Source organism: Felis catus, chromosome B4, assembly GCF_018350175.1.
Source record: "Felis catus isolate Fca126 chromosome B4, F.catus_Fca126_mat1.0, whole genome shotgun sequence".
Taxonomy (NCBI): Eukaryota; Metazoa; Chordata; class Mammalia; order Carnivora; family Felidae; genus Felis; species Felis catus.
Genome location: NC_058374.1, coordinates 53609834 through 53634996, shown reverse-complemented (window position 1 = coordinate 53634996; position 25163 = coordinate 53609834). Strand labels below are relative to the sequence as shown.

General features: G+C 37.3%; 1 protein-coding gene and 1 long non-coding RNA gene across 2 annotated transcripts in view; one reads left to right on the top strand and one right to left on the bottom strand.

Annotated features, from left to right (window-relative positions):
• Positions 1-25163, bottom strand: part of PDE3A (phosphodiesterase 3A) — a 537920-nt gene that overhangs the window by 341822 nt on the left and 170935 nt on the right. The gene's annotated exons all lie outside the window — the stretch shown is intronic.
• Positions 24-25163, top strand: LOC123386551. Its single transcript, XR_006600579.1, has 3 exons — positions 24-144; positions 8926-9009; positions 24928-25163. It is a non-coding gene; the product is annotated as an uncharacterized LOC123386551 (long non-coding RNA).

The following is a 25163-nucleotide window of genomic DNA, read 5'->3' as shown; positions in this document are numbered from 1 at the left end:
AATAGAACCTAAACTTTGCCTTTAAGCACCAATAAAATCAGGAATGCATCAAAGGCAAGAAATTCAAAGTGCAGCTCGATGTGACCGTGAGAGAGCTGCACTCAAAGGCAGTGTTCACAGACACTGGAAGATGATCCTGGAAAGGTATAATATTTACTTGTCAAGTCTATCTTACCACAGCTTTAGATATTTGTAAAACCTTTTCCAGCAAGTTGTCATTGGTTTTTTGGAATATGCTTATTCACTTTTATTTGTTCCTTGGACTTATTTATAAATACTTTCTGCACCATACTAGGTCACTTTTAAAAGTGCCACTGTCTCAAGGGTTTGTTTTAGATTAGTACAAATAAACACAATCTATACAGTTTACTTAAATAGAAGTATTCTACTTGAAAAGTCTAAAAGCAGTACTTTATACTTCATGATTGTAGCACAACAGCTTGATCTTACTTGGCCAAATGCCTGTATTAAAAACTGCACAGTGAGGGGTGCCTGGGTATTCAGTCAGTTAAGCAACAGACTCTTGATTTCAGCTCAGGTCATGATCTAACGTTTCGTGGAATGGAACCCCGTGTTGGGCTCTGCACTGACAGTGTGGGGTCTGCTTGGGATTCTCTTTCTCCCTTTCTCTCTGCCTTTCCCCTACTTGCACATGTCCCCCCCCCCCTCAAAATAAATAAATAAACAAAAAACAGCACCAGTGAGAGGGGTTAAAGGTGAAATTGCTACTCACTGAATCTAGAAATGACTTATTCATCATGCTGAAGGAAATCCCCTACACGTTTATAATATAGATTTATTTTACGCATTTAATACTGATTTCAGCATTAGCCTCTTCCTCCTTTCTCATGGATGCAAAACTGTGAGTCATGGTTAGATGCTTCCTATGAGAATTATTTTTTCTCAGTAAGGATGATGGCCAAGTATAGTCTTATGCTTTCCTTCTGAAGTTCAGTAGCTTTTAAGTAAGCTACTCTTACTGAATAAGTTACTGTTCATTGATGCTAATTTAAGACATTTGTTTTCTTAAAACAAACTTTCCAGAAAACATCTGGTGTATTACTTCCTGCATCTAATAACAGAATATAAAGTTTTAGAAACAAAGTAAAGCAAATTTAGCTATTTTTCTTTTCCTTCCATAGTTACAGTTTCACTCTTTTGTGTAAAGAGAATTTATAGTAATATTACCTATTTAGAGATTATTTTTAGCAAACTAAAATGCCAATTTGGGGTACTGTTTAGCATCCAAACACAAAAACTTTTCTATGTTTTATCATTGCAGTTCATTATAATCTGTGATATTTTGAAACAAATGGAGCAAAGTGTTTGTGCAAAACTCAAGTTCAGAATGCCGGGCCTCTCATAATTGCTAAGTATAATCAATTGTGTGACAGATCTAGATATCTTTCAGGGATACATAAAAATATACTAGTCAAGTCAATTGATAGACCCATTCTTTTAAATTTTTTTTTCCATTGAGATATAATTGACATATAACATCATGTTAGTTTCAGGTATACAACATAATGATTTCATATTTGTATATACCAAAAATTACCATCACATAATTCTAGTTGACATCCATTACCACACATCATTACAATTTATTTTTCTTGTGATGAAAACTTTTCAGGTCCACGCTTTTAGCAACTTTCAAACATACAATACAGTATTATTAACTTAATTGCCATGCTGTACATTACATACTACATCCCTATGACTTAGGAGTTTGTACCTTTTGACCACCTTCAACCATTTTGCCCACCCCCACCCTGCCTCTGGCAACCACCAATTTATTGTATTTATGAGTTTAGATTTTGGTTCTTGTTTTCAGGTTTTGCAGATAAGTGAGAACATTTGGTATTCGTCCTTTATTGTCTTATTTCACTTAGCATAATGCCCTCAAGGTCCATCCATGTTGTGGCAAATGGCAAGATTTACTTCTTTTTTTATGGCCGAATAATATCTCAGTGTGTGTGTGTGTGTGTGTGTGTGCGCGCGCGCACATGTGTGTACATTTCCTTTATCCATTCATCCATGGATGGACACTTAGGTTGTTTTAAAATTCTGTTTAAGATGAGTACTTATATTTGCTTTATAAAGTATAAAGCATACTAGTTACCTGATTTATGCCAGGGCACTCTAAATTAGATACTATAGACAGTCCCTGACTTACATAGTTTCAACTTACAATTTTTCTACTTTATGATTGTGTGAAAGTAATACGCATTCAGTAAAAACTGTACCTTGAATTTTGAATTTGATCTTTTCCTGAGCTAGTGATCTGTAATACGATACTCTCTATTGATGCTAGGCAGTGGCAGTGAAGCACTGCTCTCAGTCAGCCACATAATCACAAGGGTTAACAACTGATGCACTTATACCCATTGTGTACCCATACAGGCATTCTGTTTTTCACATTCAATACAGGATGCCATAAATTACATGAGCTATTCAATACTTTTATGATAAAATAGGCTTATTTTGGATGATTTCACTCAACTATAGGATAAAACTCTTCATCATCCTGAAATGGATAAAATAAATTTGTATTATAGACTTGTGGGAGATTTCCTTCACAATGATGAAATGTTCTGTGTCGGTACTAGGTAGGCTAGACTAAGCAATGATGTTCAGTAGGTTAGGAATATTAAATGCATTTTTGATTTAATGATACATATATTTTTAAGTTCATTTACTTATTTTGAGAGAATGCAAGTGGGGGAGGGGCAGAGAAAGAGAGAGAGAGAGAGAAAGGGAAAGAATCCCAAGCAGGCTCCACACTGTCAGCACAGAGCCCAATGTGGGGCTCAAACTCAAAACCCTGAGACCATGACCTGAACTGAAATCAAGAGTCTGATGCTTAACCAACTAAGCCCCCCAGGTGCCCTGATTTAATGATATTTTTGATAATGGGCTTACTGGGAAGTAACCTCATTGTAAGAGAAAGATCTGTACCTAATGATAAAGTTGAAGGCAAACAGCAGTGTTCATGTAATAATTACCAAATCAAGTGCAATTACAAATTTTGTTATAATGATTGAATATTGGCTACTGATCCACAAAGCTGTAAATTATAAGATGGAGTACAAGTTGACAGCTTCATGAATGATTCATTCATGTTCTCAGGAACACAGGCCAGTTAAAATCAACGCTTCTACTTCTCTGGACCCTTGGTCAGTAAACCCATCTACTCGTGGCTTTCCTTCATTTAGGGAAAGCTCAAGGAAATCCTTCTTGTGTTACTATTACTAAATATACATACTCACTATTACCCTTTAACCAAAAAAAATTACTTATAAAGTTGTTGAAACTGAGACATCTTTCTATATCTTCTATAAGGTATTAGCCTAAAATTTCACTTAAAACAATAATGTCTTTTCCACTCAACTATGCTCCTTCCTTTCTAGGAAACTTTTCAATTATTTAAAGACCTAGCTTTTTATGACCTTACCTAAGATTGTTATTTCTGTGTACTGATGAACACTATAGTAACTTACATATAACAAATATTGTTAAAGGATCAATTTTTTTAAAGTCAAATCATACACAGAAATATAAAATGAACACAAGTTAAATATTTTATTTAATCCATTATTTAATGAGGGGACTAGAAAGATGTTCCAAGTAATTCAAAGGTGAGTTTAAAGAACCATACATATATATGCAACAGGGAATGCTAAAACGAATTTATAAACAGATGCAATCTCTTGCATTGTAGCATGCACATTTCACTTGTATTTCCATGGGTAAGTATCACTTGCATTGTTATTAGTGTGCTAGAACTTAGAGAATTGTATCACAGTTTGAAAACAATAAAAGGTGGTGATAACCAGGAAGGGTGATTGAAATAGAACATCCACTGTAATAGGCAGAATTCTAAGATAGCTATCATGATTTCCACCCCCTGGGGTTATTCCTATGATCATGTTATGTTACCTGGCAACAGGGTTTTTGCAGATGTTATTAAGGTTACTAATAAGTTGATTTTAAGATAGGAAGATTATCCAGATTGGTCTAACCTAATTACATGAAGCCTTTTAAGTGTGGAAGTTTTTCTCCAGCTGGTAGCAGAAGGGGAAGTCCAGAGACTTGAAGTTATAAGAAGGATCTGACATGCCATTACTGACTTAAAGATGGATAGGGCTGGGCGCCTGGGTGGCTCAGTCAGTTAAGTGTCAAACTTCAGCTCAGATCATGATTTCACGGTCCATGAGTTTGAGCCCTGCATCTGGCTCTGTGCTGATAGCTCAGAGCCTGGAGCCTACTTTGGATTCTGTGTCTACCTCTCTGTCTCTCCCTCTCACACTCACGTGCTCTCTCTGTTTCTCAAAAATAAACATTTTAAAAAATTGAAAAAAAAATTGATGGGGCCATGTGAAAAAGATTGGAACATGTCCTCTGGTTGCTGAAAGTCATCTCCAGCCAATAGCCAGAAACAAAATGGGAACCTCAGTCATGTGCCACGAGGAACTGGATCCTGCCAGCAACCCAAATGAGCTTGGAAGAGAATTTTTGTCTATGGCTTTCAGATGAGTACTCAGGCCAACTGACACACTGATGTTAGCTTTGTGATGCCTTCAGCAGAGAATTCAGTCACATGGTGCTGGACTTCCAATCTACAAACTGTGAGGTTATAAATGAATACTATATGAAGCCATCAAGTATGTGATAATTTATTATGTAGCAACAAAAAGCTAATACACACATAAAATCTTCTTTGCCCATTTTACACTTACCACAATATTTATAAGGATTGTTAAGCGTAGAAAAAGAAAACAACTACCCATGACTTGTAGATTTCCTCCTTGAAGCTGGTATTAAGTTATTAAGTTTTCCTATCAGAAAGCTTTAAACACTTGGGGACAGAAGATCATAAGTGAGAGAGAAGTTGAAAGTGGAAGAACCTCTAATTTTATGAGACGTACTATGTATGGAATCCACAAAGGGAGCCATCCCCAGAGTCCTCTTTACTCTCTGACTGTGGTTTACAACTTAATAAGCACTGCTTTTAAGAGTAGCTGACTAACAGTTTTTCTAAACACTGCCCTGCATTGATGAATAGTTTTCTTTCTAAAAGAAAAGCACGTGTGAACATATTGCCGGCAGCCCTCTCCTGGAGAGAAGGCAGCTTACTTTCTATCACCTGCAGAGGCACTGGAATGAAAGCATCATCGTTTGTATGGAGACTCTCAATCACACGTGCCAGGGCTGAGGGTTTTCACCCTGGATTGGCTGGCCTTTGGGAGCAGGAAAACAGAAAGAGGAAATGTCCATGTTTGAGCTGGCGTGCGCCAGGCAGTCTCTCTCCAGCCCTGACAAGTCCCTGCTGTGGGAAACATGGAGCAGTTGGGCAGTTTGTCTGGGGCATTACCATAGGCCCTGTGCACTGGAAATACTAAAGAACTAGAGAAAGATGAAAAATTTAGAAATACACATATACACATTCTCAAGAATCAGTGCACCTCATTCAGATTACTCCTAAAGCTAGAGTACATGTTTTAAAAAATCAGGGGGATGTATAAGTTCATCTTTAGATTTTTGTTATTCTATTGTAGTATGTTGGGGGCATTATGCAGCATCTTTTAGAGAGGATGGCCTATTTTATTTTCTTTTAAACAAACAATTAAAAGCAAAATTCATTTTATTAATAGACTCAAGCTTCTCTCTCTCCTTTTCTCTTTCTTTCCTTTTCTTTCTTTCTTTCTTTCTTTCTGTCTGTCTGTCTGTCTTTGTCTGGAAACATCACTTTCAATTTATTCCATGAGTATGAAGAAAGGTACATGAGACAGAAGGAAGTATGAGTAAGCATTTGATACCTCAACACAGTAAGTTTTAGCCTTCTTTTTTCTTTTTATTTTAGAAAGAGTGGGACAGAGGGGCAGAGGGAGAGAGAGAGAGAAAGAGAGAGAGAGAGAATCTCAAGCAGGTCCCATGCTAAGCGCAGAGCCTGACGCAGGGCTCAATCCCCTGACTCTGGGATCATGACCTGAGCTCAAATCAAGAGTCAGACACTCAACTGACTGAGCCACCCAGGTGCCCCTAGCCTCCTGAAATAAAATAAACCCAGAAAAGTGTTCTACTTTTTAAATGGAATGTTTTTAAGTGCATACACCATGGTAGATATATGGAAACATGCCCAGTTACAGACACTAGATACACACAGATACTCTTCACTTTGTACAACACCTGTGCTCAAAAACAGCTGTGTGTATAAATCACACATCTATAAAGCTGAAACATTTAGAAATGCACTAAGTGAGGTTCTATTTCAAGAAACCCTGTACTGGTTTATTTTATAACACAAATATTCATCCTCAGAAATTATTTCTTTTGAAAGACTCTACCTTGAATATAATAAGCATTAAATCAGAAGAGAGAGGCACAATCAAATTTTAAAAACAGGACTTTAAAAACAGAGAGAAGTTTTAGCTATTTTCTTAAAGAAGTGTTGAGGAAAATTTATACTTAATATTATCACAGTATTTATTATATATTATATATTAATATATATAATAAATAATATATTAATAATCGTTAATTAATATCATATAATAATATGATATATATTATATATCAAATAATATATAATATAGATAGCACAGTATTATATATATATATATATTTGTAATTTGTAATCCTTAACAACTACTAGTCCCTGCCAGCTAAATAATATATAATAATATATAATATATTAATTAATTATTTATTAATTAATAATATATAATATATATTATATTATATATTTATTATATGTATAATATATTATATATATTATGTATAATATATACATATAGCACAGTATTTTATATATATATATATATTTGTAATTTGTAATCCTTAACAACTACTAGTACCTGCCAGCTAAATAATGCCAAGTTGAAAGATAAGCAAGGAAGAGGGTATAACGTGTTTATCTAGGTCTAACCTCAGAGTTAAGGCAGAAAAATTTCTCAATTGTTCACGTGATGAAGACCAACAATAACTGTGTTTTCTTTGAAAAGTATATGCAATACATATTTATATGTTGAAATATAGCTTTCCATTTTTAAATTTAGAAATTTGCTTTGCCCGAAAAAGAAAAAAGAAACAATTCAGGCCAATCTATGTGTGGTAGTTCCCTATCACTGCTATAATAAATTACCACAAATTATTTGGCATAAAACAACACAAATTAATTATCTTACAGTTCTGGATGTCAGAAGTCCAAAATTGTTCACACTGAGCTAAAGTCAAGGTGTCAGTAGGGCTGGTTCTTTCTGAAATCTCTAGGAGAGAATGAATCCCTTTCCTTGTCTTTTCCAGCTTCTAGAGACTGTCTGCATTCCTTGGTTCGTGGCCTCCTTCAAGCGCTCACATCTCTCCAACCTCTGTTTCTTCCCTCATCACATGTCCTTCTCTTCACTCTGACCCTCCTGCCTCCATCTTATAAAAACACGTGAGATTACATTGGACCCCCTGTATAATCCAGAGTAATTTTCCTATCTCAAGATTCTTAATCACATCTGCAAAGCCCTCTTTGCAGTGTAAGATAATATATTCACAGCTCCAGGGATTAGGACCTGGACATCTTTGGAGGTTGGGGGAACATTATTCTGTACATCACACTGTGTTAGAAGGTCATTAAGATACTACTACCAAATTTGTTACTCTGTCTCCTTCTCAATGCATAACTGAATGATTTAATTTTCACCTTTGGGATCAAAATTAGTCTCTAAGAATGTTTACCTAGCATTTACTGAACACCTTCTACCTAGCAGGTACTATGCCAAAGTACTTTGTGTATTACCTACGTATTTAATCCTTACAACAAACCTATATTATTCATTTTATCTCACTGTACACATGAAGAGATTGTAACACAGAGAGTTAAATTAGTTGTTCAAGATTCTAAATCCAGCAAAGATCTGTGCCATGTGACTCCAGAGCTTATCCTCATGACCCTTTTTATTTTTTTGCCATCCCAAGAAATTAGCAAACAATTCTCATATGCAAATTAAAAGCATGCTTACAATACACGAAACTACCCCAACTATGGTGTGGCCACAGGACAGAAGCACTAGAAGTAAGGCAATGCTCCTCCTTAGAAAACTGGTGGTATCTATTTGCAACTGACAGAATATATCAGGAATTCTCATTAAATCAACTCTGCAGTTTAAATAGAGCATTAATATATGACAAGTGAAAATTCTTGAAGCCACTTTGCTTTTATTCACATGTGTGCATGCTGGGGGCACATTGCTAGGACTTTACTACCTAAATATTATTTAGTCTAATCATATTGCCTTCCCTCCGCGCCACCCCCCCCTCCAACAAACACTACAAATTGAGTAGTGTTTTGGGGGAAGTAAAGATGAGAGTTCCCTTTACCACCATGCACCTGAGGGCAGCCACACTCTTAGAGAATAGACCATAAACTACCTCTCATCCAAATGCTGCCCCATGCTTTAAATCTCTAAGAACCTCATTAGCACAAAAACAGTCTTCTCTTTTGTTCTTGTTATCAGTATTATAATGAAATAATTTAAATACATACATACATACATACATACATACATACATACTTTTTACTTCCTATTTGTCCCTTGGTAGATTCTTAGAGCTCCATGGGAATCAGAACTGTATCTGTCTTATTTACCACTCTAGGATAGCAATGAATAGAATGCATGGTAGACTGTATGTAGACTGTATTTACTGACAGATGGAAACAAAGAAGGAAGAAAGGGAGAAAAGAAGAGAGGGAAAAAAAGAAAATCCAGTCACTAATTTAGGTCTAGAGAAGAAATAGTGATGCACAGGTATGCATGAAAACTAAAAATGAGACAAAAGTACTCAGAATGCCTCCCGAGTTTAGAGCCATGAGACAGCTACAGAGCAGGTAAAGTTCAGAAGGGAAACATCCATTGATTTCACTTCCCTTTGCAGAATCTGGCCCATCCTGTTCAAAGTGGGGGTGAACTTCATAAAGAACATCAAAATATTATGCTGGCCTTGAAGGAAGAGAGAAAAGTAAGTTTTTGAAATGGAGACTCCAAGTAAAGAAGGCAGGGTGGGGAAGTTGGGCAGAGCAGGAAAAGAGCACTCAATCAGCACTAAATTTTTTTTTTAAATGTTTATTCATGTTTGAGAGAAAGAGAGGGTGGGGGCTGGGCAGAGAGAGAGGGAGACACAGAATCTGAAGCAGGCTCCCGGCTCTGAGCTGTCAGCACAGAGCCCAACGCAGGGCTCGAACTCCAACTATACACTGTGAGATCATGACCTGAGCCAAATTTGGATGCCTACTCAGTCACCCAAGCCCCCCTGAATCAGTATTTTAAAAGCCAACTTTTTGATACATCAGTTATGGCAATTGTTTAGTTTTCTCCCACTTGGATTGGTATGCAAATTAAGAGCTTGGATTGTGTCTTTTATCTTTGAAATTCAGCCGTTAATAAATAACAAACAAGGGGCACCTGGGTGGCTCAGTTAGTTAAGCGTCTGACTTTGGCTCAGGTCATGATCTTACGGTTTGTGAGTTCAAGCCCCACATTGGGCTCTGTGCTGTGCTGACAGCTCAGAGCCTGGAGTCTTCTTCAGATTCTGTGTCTCCCTCTCTGCCCCTGCCATGCTTATGCTCTGTCTCTCTCTGTCTTAAAAATAGACATTAAAAAATAAATAAATAAATAAATATATATATATATATATATATATTAAACAAGTGAATCATGGTGAAAACGAACAAAGGCTACAGTGGAAATAACCCAGCAATATGGGCCCAGGCCTCAGAGGAGTAGCTGCCTAGAGAAGATCATCAGAGTAAGCATTACTGAGAATGGATGCCCGGCCCAAGTCTTGAAAATTCAAAACAGGATTTCCAGACCGAGAAGGAGGAAGGAGTATTCTTTTCAGATGAAGCAGGCTGTGCAAAGGAGGAAAAACTCATCAGAACATAGGGTGTTCTGAGAACTACATGTAACCGAGGATGGAGGGAATGAATTACAGAAGGATATGGTTGGGCTGGTGAGAAGTGACAAGAAAGAGGTAGGGGTGAGAGTTCTTGAGTCTTATGCTAAAACCAGGAGAATATTTAAGGTTATGTAGGCAGCCAACATGACTAGATCGCTTCCCCCAGCTGTGTAGCAATTGAATTGTAAGGGTTCAGGGATGGGGATTCTTTTAGGTTAAGAGAAAGGCAATAGCAAGAGTTTGGGCAAAATGTCACGAGCACCCAAGCCAATGCACTGCCATCGAGAATTTCGAGCAGAAGATGGTGGTTAGGTTGAAAGGTAAGACACAGCCACTGACGTCTCCCAGGTTGCAGGCTAGAGTGAGTGGGTTATGCCATTCACCAGGTCAGGTGAGAAAAAGCAGAAAGAGATTGGAGAAGTGAGGGAATGAGTGAGGAGTATAGTTCAGATGTATTGAACTGGAGGCACTGCTGGATAATAACAACAAGTAGCATTATTCACTGCTAGCTCTGTGCCAGGCACTCGTCTCAATGTTTCACACGTGATCTTGAACTTCAAATGACATGTTGTATATAAACACTTTTTGGGGAAAGCATAAAGTACGACATTATTGTGTGCATTATATTTATGTCCTCTTTTCTATTTTTGCCATGGTTAGGAGAGTAAGTCACTAGGGCTTTTTGGTTTTTTTCTTTTTTCCAAACCAAGAAAATCACATTGTAAAAAACCCGAGAAGATGATAAACCAATAAAAATGTCATTTATTACTCTTTTTACAAAATGACTTAATGGGACTATATTTTTATTTTTTTTTAAATTTTTTTCAACGTTTATTTATTTTTGGGACAGAGAGAGACAGAGCATGAACGGGGGAGGGGCAGAGAGAGAGGGAGACACAGAATCAGAAACAGGCTCCAGGCTCTGAGCCATCAGCCCAGAGCCTGACGCGGGGCTCGAACTCCCGGACCGCGAGATAGTGACCTGGCTGAAGTCGGACGCTTAACCGACTGCGCCACCCAGGCGCCCCGGGACTATATTTTTAAATGCTTCTAAAATAATGCCTTCCTATGTAGCCAGTCTCATGAATCGAATATATGTTTAAAAACACATCGTTAATTTCATAGGCACAATATTTGAATACAATTTTAAATTACTGCCTCTTACTTTTGCTCGGTTTTCCTAAGTGTGAATGTCTCTCTCTGGCACGCAGGTGACTAAGAGCAGCCTGACCCCATTAGCTGCTCCAGATGTTGCCCCACTATGGAAATCAGTGTCTTTGTGCAGCATGAATATTCATCATTTCTCCAGCTCACATTTGCTCTTCTTTATGGCTTTCAGTCCGTACCAGAGGACAAGTAGCTTTCCATGCTTCAGTAGAACATATTGTTCTAGAACTACCATGTTTCACGTTATCTTGATATCCTTACTGGAGTTAAACAGGTCTATTGGGTAAACTGTTTAGCATTGAAGAGAAGCTCTATGGTAGCAAAAAACAAAACAAAACAAAACAAAACCCTGTTGAATTTGTTGAATTATAAATGAGATACTGAATATGAAAAATAATGAATTCTACATTTTTCTCATCTGAGGGCAAAGGCCATGAAAGTCCACTAATGCTGCAAATGAAATTATCTTGTGCAATCTGGTCCTCAGGAATGAAAACAAATGGAAGAAAAGGCCAGTTTAAGTATCTAAGAACAAAAAAATTAAGACACTGCAGATTCTAGCCAATTAAATATATTATTATTCAAGTAGTTTACAGTAGTAGAGAGAATTCTGAATTTAGAATCAAGGACATAGGGTTGAGTGCTGCTCTATTGCTGGTATGAATTCAGACATCTCTGTAATCCTCAATTTCCTAATCAATGCTCAATGGCATTTATGTATTTTGCAGACATTAAGCATGCATTTTAAAGTTACTGTGTACACTGAAAATTCGTATGATATATATTTAAAAAATACTCATCATAGGATGAACTCTAGGTTAATGATTTTATTGGAAATGACAAAAAAATAACAGCCTGTTTTCCAAATGTGTCCATGAACCATCAAAAAGACACTTGCCACTACTCTAATTTTTATCACAATAATAGCAATGACATACCAAATGCAAACCCTTACTTCATAACAATTCAGTTTAAGGAAACATGATGATAATGACATTGACACTATGCATTTATAAAGTTCTGTTTATCATACGAGTTAACTTGGGGAAAGAAACCAATCTTGTCAGACAAGACTTCCTTGGCCATCTTAAATATAAAGGATCTGAACATTCTCTCCTCCAAATTATTTTCATTCTAACCAATTTTCACCGCCTTAAACATTATGCTTAATTACTTAATTGTATATTTCCTGTCCTTCTTCACTAGGGTACAAACCCCAGGAGAGCAGGGATCATAATTCAATATTAATAAATGTTTGTCCTTAGTATCTAGACCCATGACTGGTACAAAGGAAGTCCTCAGTAAATATTTGTTGGATTAATGAATTTCTTTCTGCTAGATATTATATTATTTTAATGTGTGTTTTCTTATTTAATTCTTGTATTTACCCTTTGAACTAGGTAATCATAGTAGAAAAATACTTAAGTAATACTTTATAGATGCCAGGCAATATTCTCAGGACTTCACTCAAATAGAGTAATTTCATTCTCAGAGAACCTATAAAGTATCCTCGCTTCACAGATAAGGCAATGGAGGCCCAGATAAGTAAAATGACTTTCCCAAGTTCATTTACCCAGAGTGGTTGAACCCAGATTTTCACCTAGCCAGTGTGACTCTAGTGACCATGCTGACAACTACTTCCTTACAGGCCTTTCCATTTCCATGTAAGGGCCTGAGGCTGAGAACGCTGGATGGAAACTGTACCATTTCCTACTGTGTTTTATAATCATGCTGTATTTGTCTATCATTACAAAGTTTCATAATCAATGATTGCTATGATGCAATAAAAATGAGTACAGGAAAATACTTCAGAATCATGTCTAACACGAGCCATATTTAGAGTTCTTTAAATGTAGAGAATTAGAGCAGAAGAAGGCCTTGAATGTCACTCAGTTTCACGTTTGTCATTTTACAGATGAGAAACTGAGACTCAGTCAGGGACATTGACAGTCTTTGGTCACTGGGATGTTAGTTGGCATTCCAGTTGGAGGATCTTTCTCTTGGGCAGACTGCTTTCAAATGAGTATTTCAGGGCATAATTTTTCAACTCCAGTCTTTCCCGATTGCCTTTTACTAATGAGACATAGATGCTATGGTGTTAAGCACTAGACAAATAATAAATAGAACAGAAAATAAAGCATACAGAAGGAGGAGGACAATGGTCTCTTCACCTCCTTGTGCTTAACGATTAAGCTGTGCATCCTCATGGAAGCATTTCAGAAATGATGACAGAATGTATTTTGCCAGCATCTGTCAATATATGCTTTCAGATTTTAAGATTACTGAACTTATTGTATTAACTGTACTGTTTATTAGCTCTACTATTTATTTGAATAAAGGAACTCTACCTGCAGCAATAATTTTCTTTTTTACTTTTTGTTGTTGTTTTTTTATTTTTTTTTAATTTTTTTTTTAACGTTTATTTATTTTTGAGACAGAGAGAGACAGAGCATGAACAGGGGAGGGGCAGAGAGAGGGAGACACAGAATCGGAAACAGGCTCCAGGCTCTGAGCTGTCAGCACAGAGCCTGACGTGGGGCTCGAACTCATGGACTGCGAGATCATGACCTGAGCTGAGGTTGGCCGCTTAACCGACTGAGCCACCCAGGCGCCCCTGTTGTTGTTTTTTTTTAGATGAACTAGATGACAAAAGTAGACCTAGCACAAATATTTAATGTCCATATGTCAGATTAAAACATTTTTTTTTATTTGAGAGAGACCATGAGTGGGAGAGAGGGGCAGATGGAGAGAGAGACAGAACCTTAAGCTCCATGTTCAGCGTGGAGCCTGATGCAAGGCTTGATCTCACAACCATGAAATCATGACTGTGAGATCATGACCTGAGCTGAAATCAAGAGTCGGACACTTAACCAATTGAGCCAGATCGTTTTTTAATGTTTATTTATTTTGAGGGAGAGACAGAACGTGAGTGGGGGAGGAGCAGAGAGAGAGGGAGACACAGAAACTGAAGCAGGCTCCAGGCTTTGAGCTGTCAGCACAGAGACCGATGCAGGGCTCGAACTCCTGTACCATGAGATCATGACCTGAGCCAAAAATCTCATATATCTAAAGAACCAAGACTATCCCCTGGAGTTCATTGTAATGGGAAATGGCAGACAGAGGAAAACCTTCACCTTTGGAACACCTCAGCTTAGCATTTATCATACTACATTAAATTGGCTGATTAGAGTCCCAAATCAAGAGGTTCTGTGGCACAATGCTTATAAGCTATTGCTCTTGGGTGTCAAGGTGGCTTAGTCAAGAATCTGACTCTTGATTTCAGGTAATGATCTCATGGTTCATGGGCTCGAGCCCCACGTAAGGCTCTGTGCTGCCTGCTTGGAATTCTCTCTCTCCTTCTCTCTCAGCCTCTCCCCTGCTCATGTGCATGCTCTCCTTCAAAAATAAATGAATAAACATTAAGAAAATAATAATAAAAGAGCTAGGGCTCTGGAATAGGAAATATGGGTTTAAATCCTAGCTTTGTAACCGCAGCCAAATTATCTAACTCCTCTGTACCTGGACCATCATGTCAGATAAAGGGGTATCCACCCCAGATTTTGTTTAAGTAGGCTTGTGTCCACCAGTGCAGAGCCCAATGCAGAGCTTGAGCTCACAACCCTGAGATCAAGACATGAGCTTAGATTAAGAATCAGATGCTGGGGCACCTGGATGGGTCAGTCAGTTAAACGTCTGACTTCGGATCAAGTCATGATCTTGCAGTTTGTGAGTTTGAGCCCAGCGTCGGGCTCTGTGCTGACAGCTCAGAGCCTGGAACCTGCTTCAGATTCTGTCTCCCTCTCTCTCTGCCCCTTCCCTGCTCATGCTCTGTCTCTCAATAATAAAAATAAATGTTAAAAAAATTTTTCTTTAATTAAAAAAAAAAAGAATCAGATGCCTAATTGACTGAGCCACACAGGCACCCCTCCACATGTCAGATTTTATAATGGGCACAACTGTTTCATTGTTCACTCACCAGGTATTCATCCTGCTAAGTATTGTTCCATATGCTGGATACAGAGTGATGAATAAGTTAGACAAATATATATATATATATATATATATATATATATATATATATATGGCATACTATCAGAAAAGAAGAGCTATCAGAAAAATAAAACAGGATTGAGGGAATAGAGAAACTACTTAAAATTTTTTTTTAATTGAGAATATTTGGCACACAATGTTATATTAGTGCCAGATGTGTAACAGTGATTCAACATCTCTCTATATGCTGTGCTCTGCTCACCACAGCTGACTTACTGTCTGTCCCCATACAACACTATTACAATATCATTGACTATATTCCCTATGCTGTACCTTTTATCCCTGTGATTTATTCATCCTATAACTGGAAGCCCATCTCTCCTACTTCCTTTCACCCATTTTGTCCATCCCTCCACCCTCTTCCTCTTTGACAATCACCAGTATTTTTATCAGTTATTTTTATAATTACATTATCTCTATTTGTAGGTCTGATTCTGCCTTTTGTTTGTTTATTCACTAATTTTGTTTTTTTTTAGGTTCTATGTATGATTGAAATCATATGGTATTTGTCTTTCTCAATCTGACTCAATCTCTCTTCTTTCACTTCACATAATACCATCTAGGTCCATTTATGTTGTTACAAATGGAAAAAGCTTATCTTTTTTATGGCTGCATAATATTCCACCACATACATACATACATACATACATATATACATACACACACATACACACACACACCCCAACACATCTTAAAAAACTATTTTTGACAGGGTGGTCTGAGCTGGTCCCATTTGAAGAAGTGACAGACAACAGATTAAGGGACTTGTGTATAAGAACATCTGGGGAGGGGCGCCTGGGTGGCGCAGTCGGTTGAGCGTCCGACTTCAGCCAGGTCATGATCTCACGGTCCGTGAGTTCGAGCCCCACGTCGGCTCTGGGCTGATGGCTCGGAGCCTGGAGCCTGTTTCCGATTCTGTGTCTCCCTCTCTCTCTGCCCCTCCCCCGTTCATGCTCTGTCTCTCTCTGTCCCAAAAATAAATAAATGTTGAAAAAAAAATTTTTTTTCTTTTCTTTTTTTTTTCTTTTCAACGTTTTTATAAATGTTTTATAAATGTTTAATAAATGTTGAAAAATTTTTTTTTCTTTTTTTTTTTTTTCTTTTCAACGTTTTTATTTATTTTTGGGACAGAGAGAGACAGAGCATGAACGGGGGAGGGGCAGAGAGAGAGGGAGACACAGAATCGGAAACAGGCTCCAGGCTCTGAGCCATCAGCCCAGAGCCTGACGCGGGGCTCGAACTCACGGACTGCGAGATCGTGACCTGGCTGAAGTTGGACGCTCAACTGACTGCGCCACCCAGGCGCCCCGAAAAAAAAATTTTAAAAGAACATCTGGGGAAAGAGTACAGAGTATATTGGAGATGTGAACAAGCTTGCCAACTTTGAGAAATGGCAGGAGAGCCAGTGTGACAGAAGGGAGTCAGGTAAAAGGAGAATGAAGGGAGACAGTTGCTGAAGTATCTGGGAGTCAGACTGCAGAGATGCTTGTAGTCACTGATGTCATTATAAGAACTTAGGAGTTTAAAAAAAAGACCTTAGGAGTTTGTTTTAAATGTTTATTTATTTTGAGAGAAAGAGGAAGAGCAGGGGAGGGGCAGAGAGAGAGAGGGAGACAGAGAATCCCAAGCAGGCTCCACACTGTCAGCACAGAGCCCAATGTGGGGCTCAAACTCACAAACCATGAAATCATGACCTCAGCTGAAATCAAGACTCGGATGCTTAACTGACTGAGAAGTTTGTTTTAAAATAGGAGTAGTCCATTTTGGTCCAATAGCAGACAGAGTTGGATTAACCTGGCTTCAGATTTTGCAAGTGAGTATAATGTACAAGAAAGGCTCCATCAGCAGATCAAAAATAATGAGGAATTCCTGAAGGCAGAAAACAAAGAGCTGCTGATAAAGAAACCTGAAAAAGCAAAACTGTTGAGATATCCCAGATGAAGATATCAGAAAAGAGAAGAAAACCAAAGAAAAGAAAACCAAAGAAAAAAGAAAAAGAAAAGAAAAGGAAAGAAAAGAAAAGAAAAGAAAAGAAAAGAAAAGAAAAGAAAAGAAAAAAAGAAAAGAAAAGAAAAGAAAAACAAAGAAAGGAGTTCAAACATTTGGGGCAAGAGCAACCAGTTATATGGGAGCCCTGAAGGAGCTCCCATCTCAAAATCAACAAATGTAGAGTGGATCTTAGAAATTAACTGCCTTTAGGTCATCTGGGGGGAATTGCGTCCCCTACTCCCTTCACCTGCTTCTGTATGCAGTGTAGTGGGCACTGATTACTTTTCACTTAGGTGAAAACTTCAAGAACATCTTCTAAATAAAATGGTATTACAACTCCTAGACTCTGGATCTGAGACAGATGCACAGGAGAACTTAAGGCATGTCAGAGCTGCCACAAGAGATACAAGGAAAAGGGGAAGAAAAATACACGAAGAAACCTACGTATAAAATAGTTTACACCCACCTCTGCCCACATAAAGCCTTCCTTTACAGACATTAAAAGGGTAATTAGCCAACCTGCCTCCTCCCTGCCCATATACCTGTAAGGGTGTCTTGATTTTTGACATACATCATCTATTTACATAAAGTTCTTGGTCAGTTTTCCATCCACAATTCTGAAAGGATGGACAGGGGTGGAGGATGGAACTAAAATATTTCAGAGAAAAAAAAAAACAATAAGGAATGAGAATCAAATTAACATCAGATTTCTCATCAGCAATCCTTTTGTCTTCCAGGCTGATGGAAAATTTATTGAGTCTACTTTTCACATTCCCAACCAAATTTAACATATATATTAAATTTATACATTTAACATCTATAAATATAAATATGAATACATTTATATGAATATATTTATTCATTATACAAAGATATATCATATTTATATAATAAATAATTATAATATGTATAATATATAATTATATATAGTATATAACATTAATTATATATAAATACATATTATATATGTGTATGTGTGTATGTATACATATATATATAAATATATATATATGAACTAATCAAACAGTACCAAGGGATTTTAAGAAAGGAAATGATATGGTTACAAGGAGACTGATGTGTGTATATGCCCAGAAAACTCTAAGATGACAGGAAAAAAAAGGAAATCTGACTTTGATGATATTCTTTTTCAAGTGTTCCAGGTTTAAAGATATGGGGCTCTATTTCCTTTTCTCTGAGTCTAATCATAGCAACAAATTCTCCTGTGAACTTATATAATCATGACACTATAATGATATTTATTGACAGTATTCATAATCAATTTACAGGAAAAGCTAGGAAGATCATTATAATTACTAAACTGAATTACTACTCTAAGTTTTTCTATTTTTTTAAAGTTTATTTATTTATTTTGAGAGAGACTGAGACAGCCCAAGTGGGGAGAGAATCCCAAGCAGTCTCCACACTGTCCATGCAGAGCCCGATGTGGGGTTCAAACCCACAAAGCCATGAGATTGTGACCTGAGCCAAAACCAAAGACTCTGACACTTAACAGACTGAGCCACACAGGCACCCTAAGTTAATAAAGTTTTATCATAAAATAATAATTGGATAGAAATCATCAGGTGAAAGAAATGTCACACAGGAGAATTTTTTATCATTCATTGTAGGGATTCAAATAAAATATCAAAGTTAATGGGTCAAAAATGAAATGTTATAAAAATAGACTAATCCTAATCTCTGACAAGGTAAATTGGAAGTAGGGTAGGACGGTAAATAACACTTTTAAGTGTCGTAGTTTACCCTTCAGTAGTATTTGTCTGTATGTTGTTATGTGAATTCACTACTTATGTAAAATATAAAAGCTATTTTTAAAGTTTGGCTATTTGTATTATTTATTACTAGTCCTCTGGTAACAAATCTCAAAGGAAAAAAAACTGCTTAATCGACTCTTTACCTTCTCAAGAAGAATCAAATAGTTCTTGTGTACTTATTAGTACAAGAAATGTGGGTAAAGGCTAAGTACACTGACAACATTCTGTCTTGTAATAAATACTCTAAACTAGAAACCAAAGAGTGGCAACCCAGGGAAGTTTTGATCTGCAGAAATGTTTTATTTAGCCATCATAGATTTTTCTTACTTTTTTAACTAAAATGTCACTTAACATTTAAAAATTCACATAAAATTCTGTATTTCTGGCATACTTTGAAAACTCAGGAAGCTTTACAAAGTGGTCTCCCAGGGTTCTCCTAGCAACAAGTGCCTGGAACCCCTGGAGTCAAAACTGCTGGTTGGGGACCAGTACCAATATTTCACTGAAGCATTCATCAGAAACACCTGGAGGGTCTGTGCTGACAGACTGCTGGGCCCCACTCTCAGAGTTTCTGATTCAGTAGGTTTGGGATGGGGCTGATGAATGAATGTATTTCTTTTTTTTTTTTTTTTGTATTTTCTTTTTTTTTTTATATATGAAATTTATTGACAAATTGGTTTCCATACAACACCCAGTGCTCATCCCAAAAGGTGCCCTCCTCAATACCCATCACCCACCCTTCCCTCCCTCCCACCCCCCATCAACCCTCAGTTTGTTCTCAGCTTTTAACAGTCTCTTATACTTTGGCTCTCTCCCACGCTAACCTCTTTTTTTTTTTTCCTTCCCCTCCCCCATAGGTTCCTGTTAAGTTTCTCAGGATCCACATAAGAGTGAGACCATATGGTATCTGTGTTTCTCTGTATGGCTTATTTCACTTAGCATCACACTCTCCAGTTCCATCCACGTTGCTACAAAAGGCCATATTTCATTTTTTCTCATTGCCACGTAATATTCCATTGTGTATATAAACCACAATTTCTTTATCCATTCATCAGTTGATGGACATTTAGGCTCTTTCCATAATTTGGCTATTGTTGAGAGTGCTGCTATGAACACTGGGGTACAAGTGGCCCTATGCATCAGTACTCCTGTATCCCTTGGATAAATTCCTAGCAGTGCTATTGCTGGGTCATAGGGTAGGTCTATTTTTAATTTTCTGAGGAACCTCCACACTGCTTTCCAGAGCGGCTGCACCAATTTGCATTCCCACCAACAGTGCAAGAGGGTTCCCGTTTCTCCACATCCTCTCCAGCATCTATAGTCTCCTGATTTGTTCATTTTGGCCACTCTGACTGGCGTGAGGTGATACCTGAGTGTGGTTTTGATTTGTATTTCCCTGATAAGGAGTGACGCTGAACATCTTTTCATGTGCCTGTTGGCCATCCGGATGTCTTCTTTAGAGAAGTGTCTATTCATGTTTTCTGCCCATTTCTTCACTGGGTTATTTGTTTTTCGGGTGTGGAGTTTGGTGAGCTCTTTATAGATTTTGGATACTAGCCCTTTGTCCGATATGTCATTTGCGAATATCTTTTCCCATTCCGTTGGTTGCCTTTTAGTTTTGTTGGTTGTTTCCTTTGCAGTGCAGAAGCTTTTTATCTTCATAAGGTCCCAGTAATTCACTTTTGCTTTTATTTCCCTTGCCTTTGGGGATGTGTCGAGTAAGAGATTGCTACGGCTGAGGTCAGAGAGGTCTTTTCCTGCTTTCTCCTTTAGGGTTTTGATGGTTTCCTGTCTCACATTTAGGTCCTTTATCCATTTTGAGTTTATTTTTGTGAATGGTGTGAGAGAGTGGTCTAGTTTCAACCTTCTGCATGTTGCTGTCCAGTTCTCCCAGCACCATTTGTTAAAGAGGCTGTCTTTTTTCCATTGGATGTTCTTTCCTGCTTTGGCAAAGATGAGTTGGCCATACGTTTGTGGGTCTAGTTCTGGGGTTTCTATTCTATTCCATTGGTCTATGTGTCTGTTTTTGTGCCATTAATGAATGTATTTCTAACAAGGTCTCAGGTGATGGCTGATGCTGCGGGTGAGGGGATCACACTTTGAGAACCACTGGATTAGACCGCATTTCCTAGTTACTGGTACCCTTAACCTTTCTGAATCACTCATGTTACCTAGCTCACCACTATTTAGGTTTGGGTTCCCTGCTTTAAACCTTACTTGAAATAACTTGTTAAATTAATAGGCAGTGTTTCTCATTTGGAAAAAGCCCATCTTTCACAAGTCAGGGGAACCACCAAATATTTGGTCATATTGGAACATACAATGTAAAAGTAACCTGTGTGTTGTTTTGGAAGCATTTGCATTAACAAAAAGGTTATTAAAAAGGATAAAATTGTACTGACTTTCTTTCATACATCCTGGCTAATTTTCATTTACTTAAAACTATACATGCCAATCACTAGCTGCAGATAAACCTGGATTCATGGCCTCCTTCTTCCTCTCACCAACCACTGTGCCTTGGGTAACAAACTACATTTGTCTATGCCTCAGATTCCTTACCCACAAAAATGAGGATGAAATACTAATGGCACTTTTGTCTTAATGACGTTGGTGAGGATTAACTGAACTGGTACTCACAGAGCTCCTAACCTAATGCTCAGGACCTGTCATGGTAACTATGAAATTGATGATTCTGATAAAAGTCAGGTTGTCCAATCTCAAGTCTTGTGGCTTCAAACATGCTAGCAAATGTGAATTGTTTTTATAATTATATAATAGAGTTATCGAGCATCATTGAATTTGTTTTATACAAAAGAATTTCTGAATTTCTTGGTTTGCCAGAGGCAGATTTAACACTTAAGTGGATAATTCCAATAATGGTGGGGAACTCTAGTATTGTGTACTAGAGTACAAATTTATAAAGAACCAGGAAAAAAAAGGAAATAGCAGAAATAGCAAATGGAGTTTGGAATCAAGTGATAAAAACAGGGTTGGTAACTGCTATATTGTATAACAGAGGCCAAACTTTATGAACAGCCAAATTCTTCTCCATTTTAGCATTGCTGGCAGAAAGGTGGTTGAGAGAACAAACTTGCCAGTAAACCTCATGGATATTTAGTACATGGCTAAGATATTTCAATAACATGATAACAGACATTGGAATAATTAGTAATATCTAGATGTTTGAATTGTTTTCCAACACAGATATGTTGTGTGAAAAAAAAAATGGAAAAAACAGTGGAAGTGGGCAGGAACACAGAGAAGATGAAGTATCTAAATTATCCAAGTCTATTGGATACTAGTTCTATTCTGACATGAGGGCATGACCTTTCAGTTTTACTTTATCCTTGTTTTTGTTGAAACTAATGATTTATAAGAGGCCAGGAGGACTCTAAGTAATGACATGATTAGAGGACCCTTCTCACGGACCTTTAAAAGTATTTTCAGTTTCATGAGGCATGTCTTTGACTAGAGATGCTACATTTGGCTTCCAAATAGCGTTTTACAAAACAAAAGTAATAATCAGAGTCACGGTAGTATTTGCTCATTTTCCACACTGTAGTGTTAAGAAAACATATTTCAAGCTTCTTCAGCAAGACGTTAACATTAGTGTTAAAACAATATAATTATCTGGGTTGTACGGAATGATGAAAGAACAGCCCACTCTGGGGCTAGTCCCCTCTTTCTGGATCTGAATGGTACTTGAGCTAGGCATAAAGATCACTAGAATCACTTTGTGACTGATTTACTCACCCCTTAGAAACATTTTGATGAAGCTGTTATTTTCACTCAGTGCTAAACATGGATTATAAATGAGAAGCTTCCCCTTTAGACACAGTGAAACAAACAAAGAACATTTAAGAATACTAGCTGAGATATCAGAAGACCTGAATTGTAGTTTTGGCTCTAGTATTCAGTACTGTGTGACAATAATAAGTCGATTACTTCTACAGAGTTTAGTTTTCTCATCAATGACATGACAGCTTTTTATTTTTATTTTTTAAGTTTCTATTTAAATTCAGTTAGCATACAGTGTAATATTAGTTTCATGTGTACAATATAGTGATTCCACACTTTCATACAATACCCAGTGTTTGCCACAAGTGCACTCCTTAATCCCCAACACCTATTTAACCCATCCCCCCCCCCACCTCCCCTCCAGTAACCATCAATTTGTTCTTTATAGCTGAGAGTCTGTTTTTGGTTTGCCTCTCTATTTTTTTCCCTTTGCTTATGTGTTTTGTTTCTTAAATTCCACATAGGAGTGAAATCATATGGCATTTCACTGATTTATTTCACTTAGCATAACATTATCTAGCTCCATCCACATCATTGCAAATAACAAGATTTCATTCTTTTTATGGCTAATATACCATTATACACACACACACACACAAACACATACGTACATTATATACATACATACATACCACCTTTTCTTTATCCATTCATCAGTGGATGGACAGTTAGGCTGTTTCCATATTTGGCTATTGTAGATAATGCTGCTATGAACATTGGGATGCATGTATCACTTTGAACTAGGATTTTTGTATTCTTTGGGTAAATACCTAGTAGTGCAATTGCTGGCTCTTAGGGTCATTCTAGTTTTAAATTTCTGAGGAGCCTCCATACTGTTTTCCATAGTAACTGCACCAGTTTGCATTCCTACCAACAGTGCAATAAGGTTCCTCTTTTGCCACATCCTTGCCAACACCTGTTGTTTCCTGTGTTATTGATTTTAGCCATTCTGACAGGTGAAGTGGTATCCCATTGTAGTTTTGATTTGTATTTCCCTATTGATCAGTGAGGTTGAGCATCTTTATGTGTCTGTTGGCCATGGAAGTCTCTTTTGGAAAAATGTCTATTCATGTCTTCTGCCCTTTTTTAATTGGATTATTTCTCTTTTGAGTGTTGAGTTTTACAAGTTCTTTATATATTTTGGATATTAACTCTTTATTAGGTCATTTGCAAATATATTCTCCCATTCTGAAGTTTGCCTGTTAGTTTTAATGATTGTTTCCTTCACTGTGCAGAAGCTTTTTTATTTTGATGAAGTCTCCAAGTTTATTTTTACTCTTGTTTCCCTTACCTCAGGAGACATATCTAGGAGGAAGTTGCTATGGCTGAAGTCAAAGAAGTTACTGCCTGTGTTCTCCTCTAGGATTTGATGGTTTCCTTTCTCACAGGTCTTTCATACATTTTGATTTTGTTTTTGTGTATAGTGTAAGAAAGTGGTCCGGTTTCATTCTTCTGTGTGTTGTTGTCCAGTTTTCCCAACACCACTGAAGCGACACTCTTTTTTCTGATGGATATTCTTTCTTGCTTTATTGAAGATTAATTGACTATACTGTGGGTTCAACATGACAGTTTTTTAAAAAGTTATTTTTGAGAACACTTCTAATGATAAAATTGTTATTTTATTTTAAGAAAACAACAATTACATTCAACATGGTATTGTAAATACGTAATGGTATTTATTAAAGAATATAAGCTGGGGCACCTGTGTGGCTCAGTTAAGTGTCCAACTTCAGCTCAGGTCATGATCTCACACTTTGTGAGTTCAAGCCCCACATTGAGCTCTGTGCTGGCAGCTCAGAGCCTGGAACCTGCTTCAGATTCTGTGTCTCCCTCTCTGTCTGCTCCTTCCTCGCTCGCACTGGGTCTCTCTCTCTCAAAAATAAATAAACATCAAAAAAATTCTTTAAAAAAAGAATATAAGGTGACAAACCTAAAACTAGGTTACTTACTTGAAAAAAACCTTATTATTCTTGTTTATAATTCTAACTTGGAAGGACAGAGTTACTTTGAGATGACAGCAAATGATGACAGTTTTCATCAAGGTATAGAACCTTCACCATTTAAAATAGTGATTGGGGCAGAGAATACGGTTGAAAGAACTACAAAATCCTTACCCACTTTAGAAATTCACCAACTGTGCTTGTTTATTGACATAGCAGAGTAGAATTATTACTCCCAGCTCAGTTTTTTTCTTCTTCATCAACAGGTCATAAAGAACTCCCTGGGAGTCCCAGGTGCAGACTGAATGAGACCCTGGCAGTGAGGATCACGTAGACCCACTGAGGATGTACAGTTTGCTTGTACCTTCAAGATGAGGTCTGAGAGATACCATAAGAGATAAATTGCATGCCCCCACCTTTAGCGGGTTGTGAATTAAATGTAATGGGTTGCAGCCAGAACTTGAAGATTAACTAGGATCAAATAGAATAAAAACATCACAGT